We start from the raw sequence: 17,168 nt of genomic DNA on the forward strand, positions 1-17,168 counted from the left end.
TAAATGACAAATTGGTGCCATTTATATCAATGAAACAGAATCCACATGATATATGCGACCATTCTTTGATGAAATTAATATTACTTTGATTTTACACTTTTTAAAATCATTTCTATCAATTTTCAGATTCCATTGTCTAAACTTATGTTTCATTGTTCATGTGTTGTTTCCATTTATTCTAGCCACTAATCTTTGGCCTATCTCTTTATTCAGATAACATCCCATATAGCAATTAAATTATACTTGTAATGTCATTCATAACTCTTAACAGACCAATTAACAGACCGAGTTTTATACATCCGACCCATTAACAGACCATATTTTTATCAAAAATTGATTTATGTCACCAAAATACAGTTTTTCGTGTAGATTTTTCACATATTGATGTTAATATGGTAAACAAACATAATGCCAGTCTTTTTTCGATGTTCAAAAGATTGCATGCAAGTAAACTCAACCAACTTGTCATTTTTGTGTACATTTTGTGTGTGTAAAATGTGTATAAATTTATTGATGAGTAACTCGCCTTTTCATTTTATAGATCGTTTATTGAAGCTAGAAAAAAATTAATTACACCACTGTATTCAGTACTCCAAATCATTTTGTCAGACATGAATAGTTTTTATGATATAAATATAATTAAAAAGTAATACAATGAAACATGCTGACCTTGCACTGATTTTCACGATAACACCTGATTAACAGACTTTAGCCAACCCGATTAACAGACCCACCGCCGATATAGCCGCATACTCAATATAGATTAACCGACCTATCTCTCGGTTAGCCGAGTGTCGGCCGTGTACATGAAGAAGTCGTGATGTTGTCGACCTCAGACAATAATTATAAAGATCAGCACAAGCAGTAAATTTAATAGATAGATAATCAAGTGCTAGACCATTCATACATTTAAACATCAACACAGCTTGAAAATAGTGTATCCTCGTAAATATAGTCATCCATGCATTTTTTTAAACATTACTGTTTATGGAAAATCAAAAGAAACAGATAAAACTAATCTTGCAGCACGTTTTTGGAGCTTATGTATCCTCTCCAGATTAAAATTATGTGTGTTGTAAGACCCCATACTGTACAACAGTAGTCAATAATGGGTAATATATAGCTATTGTAAAAAAGAATAAGACCCTTTAATGGTAAATAACGTTTAAACCTTTTTAACAGATATATTCTGGTTGAAATAGTTTCGCATATTTATCAGAAAGGTTTTTATCAATATGAATTCCGAGAAGTTTTTCAACTTCAACATTATCTTGTGATAAAACACATAAACATTCATTACAGTTTACCAGTTTTCTGTCTGATCCAACAAGCATACATTTTGATTTCTTGCTATTTATCGTCATATCATTTTATTTACACCATTTAATAACATTGTCTAAGTCTTTATTCAAACATATATTTAAATTTACAATAGATTTAGATGATAAATGTAAAGTAGTTTCATCAGCATATAGATCAGATTCTGTATATTCTAAGGTTAATGGTAAGTCATTTATATAATTTAGGAACAACAAAGGTCCAAGTATAGAACCTTGAGGAACTCCAAAAGTTACAGTTTTATATTCTGATTCAGTGGTTGACACACGAATTCCAAAATTTGATATACTTAGTCAAGTAGTTAGCATCTCTGTTATTTGACTAAAGACAAACATACTAGTAACTTATCAGTAAAGGCCTTTTTAGGGCATGATACATTGATATATTAATACCAAAAAATGTCTTCTAGATTTCCATTTTGGTTTTCGTTTGTTTGTTGTCTCATTGATGTTTACCCCTCCGTCTCAACTTATTCATAACTGTTCCGTATCGAAGTGAGTTTATGATTTAGTAACTTTTGACAAGCACGTACAATAAAATACAGGCATCCGTGTTTAAGGTGGTACCTAACACTACAGGGAGATAACTGTGTAAAATCAGCTAAACGTTTTAATCACATTGTATTGTTAAGGAAATATTAAGCTTCTCAATGATCAAAATTAGTGTTTGTCAAACTGCTATATATTTTTTCCGAAAAAGTGATTGGTTCAAGTTTATTGAAATTTTTATATTTTTATCAAGGGGTCAAAGTACATATCTTGTCAAAATTTTATTAAATTTAAACGAGCCAAATTAATTTTAGTCAAGGTGTTGGCTACCACCTTAAAGGGTTTAAATAGATAACTTTATGTTTTATCGAATAAAGAGGAGGCATCAAAAAATTAAAACGGAGATCTTATATTATATACATAATGCCAGTGGTTCCTTTATTTGCTGTAGATTTTTCATTTATTTGCTATTCCACGATCATTTTTTTTTTTTTTAATACCTCCATTCTTAGATCCCAATTTTCTCTAAATCAAAGTGTTAATTTCATAATAACCGAAGAGAACTCGAATTTAGTTGGCAAAATCGAGGCTATAACAAAAAAAAAACCTAGATTCTCGTCCCAACTGGTATTTGACTATTTTCTTACTACTATCTATATATCTAAAGAAAGAGACCGATTTCATTGAGCGGTAACTCCTCTGAATAAACTCATCATAGATACCGCAATTGAAATTTTACATTTACGCCAAAAGCACATTTCGTCTACAAAAAGACTCATCAGTGACGCTCGAAAAATTAAGGCCAAATAAAGTACGAAGTTGAAAAGGATTGAGGACCAAAATTCCCTAAAAGTTTTGCCAAATACAGCTAAGGTACTCTATTCCTTAAAAGGTAAAGTTTTGATAACACTGAATTTTTAATTTTAAACATATTAATGATAACTCAAGTCAACTCAAAAATGCTGACTACTGGGCTGGAGATACCCTCGGGGAATTAAAACTCCACCAGCACTGACATCGACCCAGTGGTTGTAAGTAAACTCATCATAGATACCAGGATGGAAATTTTATATTCACGCCAGACGTGTAACCATACAAAGTCGCAAATATTTGTGATAAAAACATTTATACGTATACAGTGTTTTTCGTTTCATCAATTGTCTTTGAAACAATCTTTTTTCCAAAGAAAACGCCATTTTTTTGTGAAAATATTCAAATTTGAAGATCGTTATCGATCCATGTCTTATACGATTTCTGTGATGCTCAGTCGAAGCACTGCCCGCGAATTTATTTTTGTTTTGTTTCAATACTTGCCCAATACTGCAATTTTGTGGGCATCTTCACCGGATATCATTTGTTATATTCACATAAGCAACACGACGGGTGCCACATGTGGAGTAGGATCTGCTTACCCTTCCGGAGCACCTGAGATCACCCTTAGGTTTTGGTGGGGTTCGTGTTGTTTATTCTTTAGTTTTCTATGTTGTGTCATGTGTACTATTGTTTGTCTGACTGGCTAAAAATGAAAAAGACAAACAGTCTGTTTGTCTTTTTCATTTTTAGCCATGGCGTTGTCAGTTTATTTTCGATTTATGAGTTTGACTGTCCCTTTGGTATCCTTCGTCCCTCTTTTCTCTTTTCTCCTACTAGAGGTTTCCAGATTTGCTACCGTACCAACCGTAGTACGAAGTGGGAGCCTTCATTTAACTTTTGAAAATTATTGATGCATACACTTTATATCAACACATGTTTTAGGAATCATATGCAGAACTGTTTTGAGAACTTTTAGCTGTAATTTGGGACTAATTTCATGTGGTTTCTTCTTGTATTCGTAGGAAACAATAGTGTGTGCACTCGATTATGCTTTCAAGCAACCGTTGCAAGTAACCGTTGGTACGAAAGGTTTATAGTCAAGAGTTATTTCCCCGTGAAACTACATAGATACAAAGAAGCTAAATTACAAAACAAATTCAAAACTTTAAAAATTTTGTTTGTAATAACTTTACAGGGGCGGATGCAGGAATTTTCGAAAGGGGGGTGCTAACCCAGGGCACCCAGGGCAAAGGGGGGGTGCAAAACATATGTCCCGATACAAATGCATTGATCGGCAAAAATAAAGGGGGGTGCGCACCCCCGGACCCCCCCCCCCCCCCTTTGGATCCGCCACTGCATTATGTATCATTGTAAAATGTTTAAGTTTTGTATTTATTTTGGTAAGTTTTTAGAAAAAATGATCAAATAAAATGAATTTGAACAAAATAAATTGACCTTAATAACAAAAGAAAAATGACAAAACTAATATAAAACCAAATCGTTGTTCAGTCTGTACGCGTGAGGTCTAACACCCCTGTCAATGGATATTCAATCAAGATAAAAAATAGTCTAGAGAGACATTCTTTATAAATATTAATACTCTGTTACAAAAAACCGAAGGTGTCAAAACGTTTGATTTCTAATTATTGTACTGATTATGTATGTCATTATACTTTTAAATAACATTGCCTTGCGATAATTTTGTGTTATATGTAATATATCTGTTGTATATGTATGTTGAAGAATTAAATAAAGATGAAAAAAATCAGACGTCCAGAAAGAAATTATTAAAAATACAAGTCTACATCTTCAATTTGAACAATTATGCATAGAGATATGGCTGATATCGTATTAACTTGACATCCTTCCTTTTTGGACAATTATCTTTACCGTCGGGCTTAAAGTTTTTCTTTATAAAAAAAACCCTCATAAAATCAATATGCTCTATAAATTTTAGAAACATGCCCTTTTTATTAACACAACTGTTCATATATCTTTTTCGCAGTAAACCGAGAGAGAAAACTCAGAAAAACTGGAGTTAACTATTTTTTGAAAGTAGTATCGTATTCATGATACTAGTACATATAAACCTGAACAAATTACATAGAAACATTTACCAACCGATGAAAATTATCCTTAATTTTGAGTCCATAAATCAGTTGTAAATGGTGCAAAAGACATTATATAGCAACATAGTATTTTCCGTACAACATTACGAAGAGTTAGAAAGACATATTCATATAGCATTAGACTAAGTGTAAATATAGCGTCAAATTATTGCCGTTAACTTATAAGTGAACAAAAAACGCTGTGTTGTATGAAGTTTTTTTGGCAATGCTGTACGACAAAAGGATTAATGGATGGATATTGGTTTACAGCACATTTCAGTCAGTATGTAGCTAATGGCAATATCTTTGGTTAGCTTGCTTGTTAGCTGAACCGTGAAGTGATTGTTAGGTAAGGTAAACTTCCCTACTGTAATAGTAGACTAGTCCAACAGATAAAAAAATCTATCGTTCTGTAGGACTAAGCTACTTTAAAAGGAGGGAAGTTTACCTTTCCTAACAATGACTTCACGGTTCAGTTAACAAGCAAGCTAACCAAAGACATTACCATTAGCTACACACTGACTGAAATGTGCTGTAACATTACCCCTCGTAGATTATATTATACTACTCTCAGGCACGTGCAATACACAATTTTACTCGCGACAATATTTACAAATATTAATGTAATAACAATATCTAGTGACATAATAATAATAAGCGAACACGATGAAGTAACATCGTGATGATAAATATTTCGACTCAAAAAATGGTTTTCGTTAGTGTCATAAATTTTATATTTATTCTTTAAGTAATTAATATAATCAACAATTTTTTTAAAAAGTTCAGTGACAAAATATAAGGAAAAAAATAGATCGATGGTTTTACAATGTGTGTTGCGTTTTATGAAAAAATGTTGCTCCAATGATCGAAAAGATAGCTTAATTAATAAAAAAAATTATTTTAACGAGAAATCAACACAATTTTGAACTCATTTTTGCCATAAGCACGTGTACTAGTTTAATGACGCATCCAGAACTTTTCATAAAAAAGGGGGGGGGCTCCATCCATGCCTCAGTGATTCCCTAGATAATCAATCAAATTTTTGCCACGAAAAGGGGGGGGCGGGCCCCAAGCCCCCTCCCCCTGAATCCGTCTATGTAGTCATTAACGACACCAGTAAGGTACAAGTAAGATATTATTAATAAGTAATTTCTAATTATTCCAATTTATATTTGAGTATTAGAAAACATTCTTTATTCTAATCCTTTTCTTAATATATACAGAAAACAAAAACATAGCCATACAGAAACGCAAATCTATTTTTAGAATATAAAGGTCGAGGCAACTCAGTTCCAGTAAGGACTGTTTGATTCATTCTCATGTGCACAAAATAAATTTTATCGTATAAAATCACGTGCAAGGTTTTCTAGAAGCAGAGAAATCGTAATAAAATAAAAGATTAAGGTTTTTATCACTGATATGCAATTTTGTTTCTTTATTTTCATCATGATACATACAATAATCTCATGCATTAAATGAAACCTCCCAAACAACACCAACGGTTGTGTTACGTACCAACCGTACCTGATACGTAGCAAATCTGGAAACCTCTACTACGCGTGGGATTGCCGGAATTGTTTCTTTCTTATAAACATACATTGTAAACCTATACCTCATCTTCTTATTTCTGCACAGACAGTACTTTTGAAGAAAAAAAAATCCTAATGATTTTATATTTTAATGATAAAAAATGAATACAACACGTTGTAAATATAAGCCTCCGAAGAACTTTTCTGGATTTACATTTATCAGGAAAGAGGATTTGAAATGCAAGTATGTAAAAGAACCGAAACAGTTCAAAAGCTACATGACAGAAAGTACTTAAAAAAAAACATTTTAAAGAGGACTTTGTTATTAGTTTTTGTTTTTAAAAAACTCCCTTTTTTATGAATAATAGATAATTAATGTATTCCTTAAGATAATAAAATTATCACCGTTGTGAAGCCTTTAACTATTTTTTTTTATCTGAACCTGGAATAAAATATATTTATTCGGAACTAACATGGATTTTCTTATTGACATATTATTATGAAACTCAATATAATATTCCTATTATTATAACTGCTCCATGATCTTATTCCTGAAACTGTTTCCTTATGTTTTAGCACTCGTTCAGCAACTACGAGTATTCTGAAATCGGTGATTTGTGTCGATTAATTGTAATATGTAATATGGTTTATTTGTATTTCGTCCTAATCTATTAAATTAAGCCATTTGCAACTGTTTTTATAGTCAGCTATAGTTGACGGTATTTCGTATTTGTCATATTTGTTTTTTTTAGAAATGTTATTGTATAAGTAAGGCCGTTTGTTGTCTCATTTTAATTGTTTCACTTTGTTCGAGTCAGGGTCTTTATAGCTGACTATACGGATTGGTTTTTTTTTATTGTTGAAGGCCATAACGGTGAGCTATACTAGTGTTTATCTTCGTCATTTGAACTCTATTGGATTGTTGTGTCATTGGCAATCATACCATATCCTTTATTATTTTTTATATTGAACGAGAATCTACAAATCAGTCAAACACACGCATAAGAAAACGAACGGAATTAAAGATTATGAAAGCAGAGTGGATGGTTTGTTTAACCTATCAATACAAACCAGTAAAAGTCTGAATTTTTGAATGTTTCAGAAGTATTATATGGTAACTGGACTATTTTAGCTTAGTATAGATTTATGGTGTCCGTTCAGTTTAGTTAATAATACAGTGAATTATTTTTTTTAAATATATATAGAAAATAGTATATAAGCAACTTAATAAATTTTAAAAAATGAGACCCGTGTTTTGTTTTGTTAAACCAAGAATTTAATATAATCATCGTTCATTTTTTTTTATATAAATAAGGCCGTTAGTTTTCTCGTTTGAATTGTTTCACATTGTCTTATCGGAGCCTTTTATAGCTGACTATGCGGTATGGGCTTTGCTCATTGTTGAAGGCCGTAAGGTGACCTATAATTGTTAATGTCTGTGTCATTTTGGTCTCTTGTGGACAGATGTCTCATTGGCAATCATACCACATCTTCTTTTTTATATGATAATGGAATTTCCATAGCAATCCTTGATATCCTTTTTAAAAAAGGCAATGTGTTCCAAAGTAACAGTAAAAAATCAATTCAATTGAATTCAAGTAGTTTTTGTCATATTAAAGACATGGCATACAAAAAGTACTTTTATGCCTCAGTATACGTGTGTTTTACAGGTAAAAAGAAAGCCCTATTTATTTAAACTTGTGTATATTCGAAAGGCCTTGTTATTTAAGTTAAACAGGATGTTGCAATTTTGAATAAATGTTATTTAAAATTCTCCTCTGGAATTTGATGTGTTTCCCTCAGTTTTAGTTTGAAACCCGGATTGGGTTTTTTTCTCAATCGATTTATGAATTTCGAACAGCGGTATACTTTTGTTGCCTTTATTTAATACCTCTAACCATGTGCGCTTTTATTAACGACTTTGCTCCAAGCAGAGGTAATACTTTATACTTCACCACTAATCAATCAGAAGAACAACGTTATCCCTTTTTATAAATATATATAATATAAAAAAGATATCCCAAATTATAAATTATATATAATATAAAAAAAGATATCCCAAATTATAAATTATATATAATATAAAAAAAGATATCCCAAATTATAAATTATATATAATATAAAAAAGATATCCCAAATTATAATAATCGATATATTTCTAAAATAAGATTAAACAATTCATTGCTTTCGTTCACTGTAGTTATATATGTCAGTTAAAAAGAAATTTATTTTAACAGTTAACAAGAGGCTGTAACAACGACAGCAAACCAGATTTATTAACATTTATTTGTGTCCTGGCAATATCACAAGAACCATTACTGATGAATGGTGAAAGTGAAAATCGTCAATATCAAATTTGACCTCCATTTTGTCACCAGTATCAACATATTAAAATTTGAAAAGCTTATATTGAATGGTTCATGAGTAAATGCAACAACGTGAATGGAAATGCCATTTTACGATCTTTCAAGAACCATAACTTCTGAACGGTAAAAGTCCAAAATCGTCATTATTGAACTTGACCTCTATTTTGTCATCAGTAACAACATATAAACATTTCAAAAGCTTTGGTTGAATGGTTCATGAGAAAATGCACGGACACGACTGGAAACACCATTTTTCAATCTTTCAAGAACCATAACTCCTGAACGGTAAAAGTCAAAATCGTCATTATTGAACTTGACCTCTATTTTGTCATCAGTAACAACATATAAACATTTCAAAAGCTTTAGTTATCAGTAACAACATATTAAAATTTTAAAAGCTTTGGTTGAACGGTTCATGAGTTAATGCACGGACACGACTGGAAACCACAGGCACTTGTCTCAGAAAAAAATTTCCTATATACCTTATTATAACACAAGGTACTTAACTTGCATTTTAGAAAAATGTCAGGTGGTGACGAAGTTCCGTTATATGCCGCTTTATAGGCTGTCAACCCCGCTAAAACTTGTTATATCGTAAATCTAAATTGATTTATCTTTACAATGGTGTATAACATGCCTATATTTGTTGTCGGAATCATCCGTAGCAATCCTACCAAAGTAATATGTCAATCGTAATAATTTTGCCAACGATATTACAAGTTTTAGCGGGGTTGACAGCCTATAAAGCGGCATATAACGGAACTTCGTCACCACCTGACATTTTTCTTTTTTTTTTTTTAATAATTATTCAGTTTATTGCACAATTGGTTGTTAACAAATACCCTAAAAGGTACAACTATCCCAGATAGGTTTATCCCTGTGTGTGAATTATCAAATGAACCAGGGGATTCACAAGATAAACTTATTACAATCTATATAGTTTACAAAAAACTGCATAGCAATAAAATCCGGAAAACATACGTTCTCTCTGTTTACGTTTTTCTACTTATTTTAATTGTATATCACGTGGTATAGATGTTTATTATGTATTTCATTCTTGTATGTTGGAATATTCTTAATTTATTTGGTAAGTTTTAAATTTAATGAAATAACTGTTTTGTTTTCTTTAACGATTACTTGAATGCGCTACAGCATACTGAGAAACTTGATGCATTAGCCTATTATGAGTATCAAACATTGTAGCTGCGGAACCGTAGCTCTTAGGTCCTTATGTTATTTTTTGACTATTTGCGGACCATAGTCAAAAAATAACATAAGGACCTAAGAGCTACGGTTCCGCAGCTACAAACATTGATGACATTCTGATGGTATAAAGTTAACATGGTCAGAACACGGACATGATAGATAAAGAATGAGACTTTTTTTATACTTTGTATAAAGTATTGACAATCGTTTCGTGTAAACAGAGAAACAGTATACATAAAACATAAATGAAAAACAAAATATTGCTCTGCGAGTACATGGAGTATAATGTCTTAACTTTCACATAAACAGACACACACATGTCATGTGCCTACACACAAACTTGGTCACAAAACTAGCACACACACACACACTCTCTGTCACACAACTACTCAATCATAAGTACTTGTACGCCTCAGCTATTGAATTTCATTGTGGTGAATTATATATATTTAAATGTTTCTTTCAAAAATTTACTACATTTTCTTTCTAAGAGTATACTATTTTCATACCATTCTACATGTTCTAAGAATTCTAATTTAAAAACCCTGTATACATCTATGTACTTGTGTTTTAACTCTGATGCATAATTGCTTTTGTAAACAGCAAATAAAACAATTGTTAACAACACATTAATATCAAAATATGAACTGTCATGAATTTTGTATCCAAGTATTAAATTTTGCATTGATAAAATATGTGTACCTATTTTTATTTTATCTAGTAATGACCCAACTTTAATCCAAAATTCTTGTAAAAATTCACACTCTTTGAAAAAATGATTATAATTGTCTACTTGGTGACATATATGACATTGTCATTGATTATCCTTCATTATTTTCCATTGATAAAGCAGTTGCTTACATGGCAATATATAGTTGATCAATTTCCACCTAAACATTTTTAGTTTGTTATCAATTAACTGGTGAAATGTAAAGTTTAATATATCATGTAATTGATTTGAGGAATTTAGATTGAAATTTTCTTTCCATTTTATGAAACCAATAGGTGTGTCACTCCCTATACCTTTGATATAATTATATATATCTTTAGGTTTTAATTTTTTAATGCAAATTGATTTGGCTTTGTTTTTTGTTTCTAAGTAAAGATTTCTATCTATTTGAACTTTAGTTGAAATTGATTGATTTGATTTTAACATGAGTTTCCATTCCTTTTTAATTGCAGATTTCAGTTTAGAAAGTTCTGCTATCCAGTTTGATTTTTCTTTCAATTTATTTAAGATTACTTTTTGGGAGATATTTCCTTGTTTATCTATGATATCATTAATAAAAAGAATGTCACTTTCTATCCAGTTTGGAAAAACAAGACTTTTACCATTTAATTTAATTGATTGATTACCCCAAATAAATTGCTGTCTTATACATTTGAAATTTAACCCCTTGCTTATCTTTGAACTATTATGTACTTTATACCAACTTTTTAAAATTTCAAAATAAAATTTTGGCATAATTTTTTTTAAATTTGGTATGTCATATATATTTTCAAGGTTCATGTTAAATAGAGCAAAGTTTGCTCCAAATTTGTTAAAGTAATATAAGGATATAACCTTCCAATTTGAAAATTCTTCTGTTGTTAACCTTTTAACCCAAGATATATAGATTGATGTTATCTCCATCCTGATAATCATTACATAGAGTAGATCTCTTAATTTTCTCATTTTTGTTTTGCCATATATAGTTAAATATTAATTTTTTAAATTGTGTTAGAAAGTCTCTCGATAAATTAGTTACTGATGCTAAAAAGGTTACGTTTGGTATAATTAATGTTTTTATTACTGTTATTCGTCCAATCATTGTAAGCTTTCTTTTCTTCCAATTTGAAATTGCTTGTTCTGACTTCCTCAAAATATTTTCTGTGTTTAATTTATGGCATTCAATTTTATTAGTTCCAAAATATACACCTAAACTTTTAATGGGGCTTTTATTCCAACTTATGTTTTCATATTTATCTTTAGAATGTTTTAATTTACCTAGCCATATTCCTTCAGTTTTTGACTTATTAAGTTTTAGACCAGAAAGAGTTCCAAATTCTTCAATTAAATTTAATGCCAGGCTTATTTCTTGCTTTGATTTAAGAAAGAGAGTAGTATCATCTGCAAGTTGTGATATTTTAAGACTATGTGTTTTAGAATCAAGTTTGATTTGAAATCCTTTAATACCTGTATCTTGTCTTATTCTACATGCCAGAATCTCTACAGCTATAACAAAAATTATCGAACTCAAGGGACACCCTTGTCTAATACCACGAAAAATGCTATAGGTTTCAGAAATCCACCCATTATTTAGCATACAACCTTTGACACCATTATATAAAGTTTTAACCCATTTAATAAATGACTGCGGGAGACCAAATTTTTAAAGAGCTTCATACATAAATGACCATTCCAACGAGTCAAAAGCTTTTGAAAAATCTATAAATAACAAAACACCATCTATATTAAAAGTTTCAGAGTAGTCTATGATATCTTGAATCTGTCGGATATTAAAACCAATGTACCTATTTTTTACATATCCATTCTGATCACTATTTATTATTTTTGATAAAACAGGTTTTAACCGTTGGGCTAAAGTATAGGCTATTAATTTGGTGTCTACATTTAGTAAAGTTATAGGTCTATAATTGTCTAGGGATAGCGGGTCATTTTTTTTGTACAATAAAGATACTATTCCTATTTTTTGTAATGTTGTTAATTCTTCTTTCTCGTAACACCTATTGAAAACTTCTACAGCTAGTTCTTTTATATTATCCCAGAATGTGCGATAGAATTCAACACTTAGACCATCTATACCTGGTGATTTGTTTAGTTTCATATTAAAAATGGCTTCTGTGCATTCTTCTATTGAGATGCGGCCGCCTAGAGAGCTTTTCTCGTCATCACTTAATTTATGATCTATTTTTGTTTCTTCAACATATTGCTTAATATTATTAACATCTGGATTTGTGCTTTTATATAAATTTTCATAGTAACATTTTTCTAAATTTAAAATTTCTGATGGTTCTGTTATAATTTTGTCTTGCTTATCTTTCAATGCCGAAATATTTTTTTTTGTTTGTCTTGATTTTTCTAAACCTAAAAAGAATTTTGTGTTTTTTTCCCCTTCTTCTAACCATTAATTTGACTCAAGATCTTACTTGTGCACCTTTAACTTCATCTTTATAAAGATTTTCGAGATTTTTTTCAATTTTTTCTATTTCATCTTTAGTTTCTTTTGAAGGATTAATTTTATTATTTAATCTTTGTAAGTTCATTTCTAATTCTTTTATTTTATTTTTCTTTTCAGATGACTTGTATTTACAATACATAACAGTTATGTCCCTTACTTCAGATTTGAAGATATCCCATATATCTCTTGAATCTCTGGTAAGTGCCTTTTCTTTATATTTTAGAATAAGATTGTTTATATTGTTTTTATAATTATCATCTATTAAAATACTATTATTTATTTTAAAGAAACCTCTTCCTCTGCCATGGTGATTTTGTCTTATTTTTAACGAAATGGCTTGGTGATCAGTGTATGATATCATAGCAGGTCTTATATCAGAATTGATTACATGTGGCCTTATATCTGGACTGATCAAAAAGAAATCTATTCTGCTTGTTATATTCGTATTGTTTTTCCTTCTCCATGTAAATTGAATTTTGTTTGGATTTATTTCCCTCCATATATCTATTAATTTGTATTTTTTAATGAGCTGTTTAAGGCTATTTACTGGTTTATAGTATTTATGAGAGCTATTTGATTTCCTATCTATTTTTAATAGGGTTTCATTCATGTCCCCTCCTAAAATTAAAATACCTAATCGATTATTTTCTATGATGTTATTTACCTTTTTGAAAAATTTATTTCTGTTAGTATGAATGTTTGGGGCATATACATTTATTAAGGTAAAAATGTTATCGTTAACTTCAATGTTGAGCAAAATAATTCTGCCATCATTATCTTTAACTTCATTTATTAGTTTATAATTTAAACTGTCTTTAATCATTATTGAAACGCCTCTTGATTGGGAACTTCCATAGCTATGAAAAAATTTACCTTTTACTTCACTATTAATAATATGTTCATTTTTCTCTATTAGATGGGATTCTTGTATAAATAATATATTACATTTTTGATGTTTATTCCATAAATATAATCTCTCTCTTTTCTCTTTCTGTCCTAAACCTTGACAGTTTAAGGATATAAGATGTATATTGTCACTCATTGTTTTTACCTAAGGAATATTCAATTTTATACATTAAATATAGCTGTACAATTCTGGTTCTCATAATTAGTGTAATAACCCACTTAATAGTACATGTTAATGAGACTATTATTAGAACAACATGTCTTATTACATTATTTACATGTTTGTATATACACAAGGTTAAATGCACGGTTAACTTCTTTTTTTCAAAGACACAATATAGTAATAAAAATATCATTATAAAAAAATATATTTGCAAGAAATTACTATTATAACAGTATAACATAACATAAATAACGGGTTTGATTATGTTAACCCTTTTCGAGCTAAATTTTGTTTGTTTACATATCAATACTATGTATCTCATACACGAATAACAAAGCTTAAGTGTGTTTAAATATACAAATGTATCATTCAAATCACTGTTCACTTTTCCAATAATCAGGAAAGATTCTATCATGATTCTCTTTGATCTCTGAATTGTTTTATCGAGTAATCTATTTTTAGATACGGTGAAAACCCAGAAATTTAGGGGTTTTTGGAATCGGGTCAGCATGCATATGAATATAACTGTAGTTATACTGTTTTTAGTTGGGTATGTCACATGTATGACGATATTGTAAATTAAAAAGAGAAAGTATTTTTGAACAATTAAAAATAGTTGCAGATACATGTTTACATTAATGATTACATTGATTGACCTACTTAAATAGTTGTTTATTGATGTGAGTGTTTGATATAAGCTATTTTGTAAAAGAACAAACACATAACTTTTATTTACATATGTTTCAATTCTTTTCAGGTATTTTAGAGTGGTAGTTACCATCATGACCATGGATGTGGACGTAGCTTGTACAAAAAATATGTGAACTATATAGGAGGAACTAATTTTCAGTTTTTGGATACCTAAAGCAATAGTGGTGTTTTTAATATGCCAATCGTTGAAATTGATACTATCTGTATCCTGGTGAACTAAGTGAGATAATGTATATGGCAGATCTTGAGCAGTTTTAAAGTTATTCCAGTACATGTATGTGAGGAATTGACACATTTATTAACATGGATTTTATATTTCAAAGAAGTGATTTCATCAACTAAGTGATATGGAACGCAGCTAAAGTTAGTCAATTTACCAATCAAACTGACACCATTCAGATTGGGATTTACTACAGGTGTTTTGAATTGATTCATGGTTAATAAAAAGATGATAATAACTTTCAATGAATCAACTATTTGATCATATTCATTTGTTTTCATGATATTCATAGAAATAAAATATTTGATATCAACATTTAATATATTTTTCTTTACAGAGTGTATACAATCTAATGGGGACGAAGTCCCCAATAACAGTAGAAAATTCAATAAAAAAAAAAATTCGGGAAAATTTCCTGAATTTTTCATTGTACTAATGAACTCAAAATCGTTCAAATCTTTTTTTGTCGCCTTTTTGAAATCCCGGACCGGCGCAGAAATCTACAATATACTTCCCTTTTCCGGTCTCATTATGAATCTTTGAGTAAAATATATATTTATCAGTCTAGTATAAATAGGAAGGAATGCAATACCAATTTCATTTTTTTAAATAATTCTTTGTTATGAAAAAACGTTACCTGATGAAAGCGTTTCTTTGTTTACATTGCATATGACGTCATAATTTAAATAACGTCACAACTAAAATCCCTAACAACAGAACCAAAATCGGAAACGTTACGGTATTTCCGTTTTATTTTTTTAACAAATATTTAAGTTACAAAAAAATAATTCATACAGACTTCGTCCCCATTTACAGGTAATGCCTGCCTCATATTATTGTATCACACAATGAATTATTTTTTTCACATTTTTCAGATAAGATAAAAATATTACTAACATATATACACAAGCACAAAAACTGTGCATTGAAAATCACACTACTGTACATTAAAGTTAACTAGGACACTGGTTAGGGATTTGTCTTCTGTTTTGTCGGCTCGACTACTCTTTTGTGTAATTCATCAGTCGGCGTTGTTGCTTGCCTTTTCCCCTTTGATTGGCTTGGAGTTTTCGGATCTTTAAAGTTCATATAGTGATCCAAGGGTCCAGAAGCTGACTTGGGAAGATTTTGTTTGTTTGATTTATTTTTGTTTGATTTTTTTCCATTTGTCTTTTTGTCTTTTTTGTTTGTCTGCTCACTGATCGCAGTAATTTGTTCAGGTTCTTTGTGGACTACCAATTGTTGGTCATCATCTTCGCTGTCATCATTTGAATCATCACTACTTTCACTTGTGGGTTGCTTATCTTTAGTTTCATCTTTAGCGTTATCAATGTTAGCAGCTTCAGGTACACTATCAGTAACAATCGAATCACCATTCTGATCTTGATCTGCTGTTGGATCATCCATCGGTTGTTGACATTCTTTGGCTTTATGACCTGATTTGCCACAGGAGTTACATACCCAGTCATTGTCACAGGTCTCCTGTTTGTGTCCCGTCTGTAAACACTTGTTACATTTAGCATAAGGATTTACTACAATTTGGTCTTTGTGGATGAGTAGCGCTTTGTATTTTCCTATACTAATGAATCTAGGTAGCTGTATACCAGGTACTGGGCTTACCATAAATAATCGGTCTCCAGTTTGACAGTTGGTAAGAAATCCGTTGATACGTAGTCTTTCACGATTGAAGTTGTGAATTATGAGATTATGTTTGGTCTCAAGATATCTACCAATTTGGTTGTCGTCTGCAGATAAGGGTACATTTTTTATCCGGATGCGTAAGTAGTTGATGTGTTCTTTAGCTACAAATTTTGGGTTTCTATCATGTACATGGATGTGTTTTTTCCTGATAGTGAGACCATTAGCTATCAAATGTTCCCTATCTGACTCACTATCAAGATAAATCCGCCACATTTGAAGACCTTTCAAATGGCTTTCTTCAACTACATGGCCAATATCACTGTACAACTCTGCATGATTTAAAAAGTCTACAGGTTTTGGTTTTATAGTACCGAAGAGATCAGTCTCTAATATAAATACAGGTTTGGCTGCAGAAAACCCAAAGTCACTGTTTTGAGCTTTACTTTTATCATTTTCAGTTTTTGAGGCATCCGCATACGACGCCATTTTTGTTGTTG

General features: G+C 30.6%; 1 long non-coding RNA gene across 1 annotated transcript; it reads left to right on the forward strand.

The window, feature by feature from the left end:
- Positions 1-9,692: 9,692 nt before the first annotated feature.
- On the forward strand, positions 9,693-15,239 carry LOC143067784 (uncharacterized). Its single transcript, XR_012976031.1, has 3 exons — positions 9,693-9,729; positions 13,148-13,227; positions 14,857-15,239. It is a non-coding gene; the product is annotated as an uncharacterized LOC143067784 (long non-coding RNA).
- The last annotated feature ends 1,929 nt before the right edge of the window (positions 15,240-17,168 follow it).

This window comes from Mytilus galloprovincialis, chromosome 3 (genome assembly GCF_965363235.1).
Source record: "Mytilus galloprovincialis chromosome 3, xbMytGall1.hap1.1, whole genome shotgun sequence".
In the NCBI taxonomy this organism is placed as follows: domain Eukaryota; kingdom Metazoa; phylum Mollusca; class Bivalvia; order Mytilida; family Mytilidae; genus Mytilus; species Mytilus galloprovincialis.